A 6,172-nucleotide genomic window follows, 5' to 3' on the forward strand; every position below is an offset into this window, starting at 1 on the left:
ATGTGATTTTTCGTAAATGATATCGATATTTAAAGAATTGAACGAATAAGAATATCACCGTAACAATGTCATATAAAAAAATACACATTTTAAATGTTATTGATAAAACACAATTTAAGTACATTATTACAAATATATTGGCTGAGTTTTTTTTTTTTTTTTAATATTGTCATAATAGCCTCACAAAAAATATTTTAAATACTTTATTTTCTATATGAGGCGCCAAATAACTGTTCAAAGACTTATCATTGGTTTGATTTTCGAATCGGTATTAATCATCTTTTGCACAAATGCTTCATATTTTAAAGAACTTTCCAAAAAGATATGTTCTACACTCTTTTTTTTCATGTGGTCTTCACCTTTTTTTCTTTTCAATTTTATACATTAAATAATTCAACGTGTTTATAACTTTTTGAAAAAATAATGAGGCAATAGAGAACCAATTAATCTCTTCTTCTTCTTTATTATAATTTCCTATGTGCTAGTGGCGCTGTAAAGGAGTCCAAAAATGCCTTCCAGCGATTCTTATTGCGCCCCTTTCCTTCTTTATTCCTCCCAGGAATCTTTTTTTATCGTTTCATTTGTGTTTAATTTTGTATACACCCGATTTTTCTATTTGACCGAGACTAGGGAGTTGTATTGAAGGTCGGTCCTGTAGTAGATCAGATCAAGGCACGAGGACAAGGTACCGAGTTCGGAATTCGAGGTACCTGTCGAGATCGAGACCAGTAAGAATCGGGGCCAAACAAGATAGACATCGAGCAAGACCGAAGATAACGTGATAATAGAAAGCGAGATATCCGTGACTAGTCGACAATCATGACGAAAATCTCGAAACGGATCGAATCAAGAGCGGTTGTTTAGCTAATCACGGGATCTCCTTCTGTAATTAGAACTGTACCATAAGTAGAATTCCTCTGCTATATAAAGGGGAGTTCTAATCATTAGGAAGAGACATCATTCACATATATCAAAGCAATATAACACACACACACTCTCTCTCTCTCTCGCTTATACTCTCTTGTTCATCAGTTTGCCTTTTGCTTCGTTACTTTAATATCAGTCAGTTCGAGGGCACTCTAGCTCGAGGGGTTAATTGTATTTCAACACTGGTTTGCTTTACTTTATTGTTAATTTCCGCTATTAATCTTCACATTTATCAATTGGTATTAGGTGAAATCACGTGTCCTTAAAATCACATTATAAGTTTAATTGTTTCCCTCCAAGTGCAGCTCTGAAGCCCATTCCGAAGAAATTCCGCATGACAGAAATTCCCTAGTATAATGGGACCACCGATCCTAATGAGCATGTCACTTCTTATACATGCGCAATAGATGTGAATGACTTAGAAGATGATGAGATCGAATCCGTTCTACTTAAGAAATTTGGAGAAACTTTATCGAAATGGGCGATGATATGGTACCACAATTTGCCACCCAATTCCATAGATTCCTTCGCCATGCTTGCGGATTCCTTCGTGAAGGCACACGTTGGAGCAATAAAGGTTGCGACTAGGAAGTCGGACCTCTTCAAAGTGAAACAAAAAGACAACGAAATGTTAAGGGAATTCATATCTCGGTTTTAGATGGAACTCATGGACCTACCCCCGGTCACAGATGATTGGGTTATTCAAGCCTTCACTCAAGGTTTGAACAAGCGAAGTTCGGTAGCATCACGACATCTAAAGCAGAATTTAATTGAATATCCAACGGTGACCTAGGCCGATGTGCATAATCGGTACTAGTCAAAGATCAGAGTCGAGATTGATCAATTACGGACCCCTTACGGTTCCGTTTACCCAAACAAGCCCGTCGACAGATTTCAAAGGGACATTGACAGAGAACCCCGATCGAACAGAGATCAGTATTAACCATACAATGCAGATCGTAGAAACAACGGCCCAGGATGTAATCCCGTTTGAAATGATTGAAGGAATGATCGAGGACAAAGCTCTCGAGGGCTCATGAGCAAAAGTGGCTTCGGTAAACATGTCGAGCCCATAAAAGCGCCACGATTATCAGAATACAACTTCAGCATCGACGCATCAGGTATTGTATCAGCCATTGGGAGATTCAAGGATACTAGATGGCCCATACCCCTACAGTCTGATCCAGCTCAAAGGAATCCTAATCAAATATGCAAATACCATGGTACCCATGGTCATAGAACCGAAGACTGTAGACATCTAGGGGATGAGGTGGCCCGTCTATTCAACGAGGGTCACCTTTGAGAATTTATGAGCGACCGAGCTAAAAATCACTTCAGAGACAAGGATGCAAACAAGAAAAATGAATAGGAAGAACCACAACATGTGATTCACATGATCGTTGGTGGGGAATACCACAAAAGGCCCGTGTTCAAACGCACCAAGGCGTCGATCACCAGGGAGAAACGAACTCGAGACTATGTACCGAAAGGCACCTTGTCATTCAATGACGAGTAAGCGGAGGGTATCTCACAACCCCACAATGATGCATTGGTAATCTCTATTCTTATGAATAAAATTCAGGTTAAACGTATTTTAATTGATCCAGGAAGCTCGGCCAATATTATTCGATCGAGGGTCGTGGAGCAGCTTGGCCTACAGGATCAGATCATGCTCGTAGCTCGGGTTCTCAATGGTTTCAACATGGCAAGTGAAACAACTAAAGGTGAAATCATCTTACCAGTAAATGTAGCCGGGACTATTCAAGAAACCAAGTTCCATGTGATCGAGGGAGATATGAGATACAACACCCTGCTCGGAAGACCCTGGATTCATAACATTAGGGCGGTCCCCTCAATCCTTCACCAAGTGCTGAAATTCCCGACACCGGATGGAGTGAAAACGGTATATGGGGAACAACATGCTGCCAAAGAGATGTTCGCGGTTGACGAAGTAATACCGATATCGACTCTTTTATCAACAAAGGGATCAGAGTCAAAAGAAAAGAAGGAGGTCAAATAACAACCACATGTACCAGCCTCGACCCAATCGGAGGAACGAGGGGCGGACGAGGATAACGAACATTGGATTCCCCGATCCTTCATAATTCCCGATGACTCCGATGCCACAAAATCAACGGTCGAAGAGATGGAACAAGGCATACTGATCGAGTATCTGCCCAAGCGAAATGTATACCTAGGCACCGAGTTAATCCCCGAGCTCAGAGAAAAACTCATTAAATTCCTTATCAATAATATGTATTGCTTTGCTTGGTCCCACCTTGATATGAAAGGGATCGCACAGGAGATCACTACCCATCGATTGAGCTTGGACCCTAAGTTCCGCCCAGTAAAGCAAAAGAGAAGACCCCAGTCCGAGGTTAAACATGCATTCATCAAGGACGAGGTAACCAAACTTCTCAAAATAGGGTCCATTTGGGAGGTAAAATATCCCGAATGGTTAGCAAACGTAGTCGTAGTCCATAAAAAGGGGAATAAACTTAGAATGTGCGTAGACAATAAGGATTTAAACAAAACATGTCCTAAAGATTCCTTTCCTTTGTCGAATATCGATCGCATGATCGATGCCACGGCCGACCACGAGATCCTTAGCTTTCTCGATGCCTACTCCGGGTACAATCAAATACAAATGAACCTGGAGGATCAGGAAAAGACTTCGTTCATCACTAAGTATGGCACATATTGTTATAACGTAATGTCGTTTGGACTAAACAATGCTGGTGCTACTTATCAACACATAGTAAATCGAATGTTCGATAAGCATATAGGAAAATCAATGGAAGTTTATATTGATAACAAGCTAGTTAAGTCCCTGCGCGCAGAGGACCATTTGAAACATTTGCAGGAGACATTCGACATACAAAGAAAGTACAACATGAAACTCAACCCGGAGAAGTACGCATTTGGGGTCGGCTTGGGGAAGTTCCTCGGGTTCATGATATCAAATCGGGGCATCGAGATCAACCCCGATAAAATCAAGGCCATCGAAAACATCACAGTCGTAGATAATGTTAAGGCTGTACAAAGGTTAACAGGGAGCATCGCCGCCCTAGGCCGATTCATTTTGAGGTCCTCAGATGGAAGTCACTGGTTCTTCTCACTACTTAAAAAGAAGAACAATTTTGCATGGACCCCGAAATGCCAACAAGCATTGGAAGAACTAAAATAATACCTCTCGAGCCCGCCACTGCTTCATACTCCGAAAGCGGACGAGCAACTCTACTTATACTTAGCAATCTCGGAAATCGCGGTAAGTGGGGTCCTAGTTGGAGAAGAGCACGGTACGCAATTTCATGTTTATTATGTTAGTCGAACCTTAGGTGAGGCCGAGACCTGGTACCCACACTTAAGAATAATTAGCGCTTGGTCTAATAAGCGCCTCCAGGAAATTAAAACCATATTTTCAATGTCACCCAATTTGTGTGGTGACTACCTATCTCCTTCGCAATATTTTGTATAAGCCTGAACTCTCGGGTCGATTGGACAAATGGGCCGTCGAGATCAGCGGGTACGATATCGAGTAACAACCCCGAACGACCATCAAGTCTCAAATCTTGGCAGACTTCGTGGCCGACTTTACGCCAGCCATCGTACCCGAGGTCAAAAAGGAACTATTATTAAGATTGGATACGTCATCGGGGGTGTGGACCCTCTTCACAGACGGCACTTCGAACGTGAAAGAGTCCGGGCTAGGCATCGTTTTGAATCCATCCACATGTAACACAATTAGACAATCTATCAAAACTTCCAAGTTAACTAACAATGAGGCCGAGTATGAGGCCATGATTGTAGGTCTCGAGCTAGCTAAGAGTTTGGGAGTAGAAGTCATCGAGGCCAAATGTGACTCCCTACTTATGGTAAACCAAGTCAACAGAACTTTCGAGGTTTAAGAAAATCGAATGCAGAGGTACTTGGACAAACTACAGGTGGCTCTACATCGATTTAAAGAATAGACCCTGCAACATGTACCTCGAGAACAAAACAGCGAGGTCGATGCCCTTGCAAATTTGGGATTATCGATCGAAGATGAGGAGCTTAGCTCGGGGACTATTGTACAAATTTTTGAAGTCAATAAACTCCACAAGTCTGACCTAGGATTGGAGGAATAAGTATATCGAATACCTAAAGAACGGGAAGCTCCCATCGGATTCTAAGGAATCGAGGTCTCTACGCACGAAGGCCGCACGATTCACATTGTTGAGGATGTAATACTTTATAGAAGGATGTTCGATGGACCGTTGGTAATATTTTTGGGTCCAGGAGATACCGACTACGTCCTACAGAAAATTCATGAAGGCACTTGCGAAAATCATTCCGGTGCCGAGTCATTGGTTCACAAAATCGTCAGAACAGGGTACTATTGGGACGATATGAGAAAGGATACAAAAGATATTTTTCCAAAGTGCGACCAATGTCAAAGGTATGCGCCAATGATTCACCAACCCAGGGAGAAACTCCACTCAGTCTTATCCCCATGGTCGTTCATGAAATAGGGAATGGATATCGTCGGCCCTCTCCCATCGGCCCAGGTAAAGCTCAATACATTTTGTTTATGACTGACTATTTCTCTAAGTGGGTTGAAGCATAGTGCTTCGAGAAAGTCAGAGAAAAAGAAGCCATAGACTTCATCTGGGACCACATTATATGTCGATTCAGGATGCCTGCCGAGATCGTATGCGACAATGGGAAGCAATTCATCGGTAGCAAAATGACAAAGTTTCTCGAAGACCATAAGATAAAAAGAATTCTATCAACGCCATATCATCCTAATGGGAATGGACAGGCCGGATCGACAAACAAGACCATCATTTAAAATCTAAAGAAAAGATTGACCGACGCTAAAGGGAGATGGAGAGAAATATTTCCTAAGGTCCTTTGGGCATACCATACAACTTCGAAATCCAGTACGGGGGCAACACAATTCACTTTAGTCTATGGTGCCGAAGCTGTGATCCCGGTCGAAGTCGGGGAACCTAGCTTCAGGTTTTGGTATGCAACGGAAGAATCAAATAACGAGGCTATGAATACAAGCCTCGAATTGCTAGATGAGAGACGGGAAGTCGCCCACGTTTGAATGGCCGCACAAAAATAACAGATCAAAAGGTATTACAATCGAAGAGCCAATCTTCGACACTTTAAAATAGGGGACTTAGTTCTGAGAAAAGTCACCCTCAATACTCGAAGCCCAAACGATCCTACAAACTTGGCACGATGAACAACGAGTAAT

The sequence above is a fragment of the Nicotiana tomentosiformis genome, chromosome 5, assembly GCF_000390325.3.
Source record: "Nicotiana tomentosiformis chromosome 5, ASM39032v3, whole genome shotgun sequence".
Lineage (NCBI taxonomy): Eukaryota > Viridiplantae > Streptophyta > Magnoliopsida > Solanales > Solanaceae > Nicotiana > Nicotiana tomentosiformis.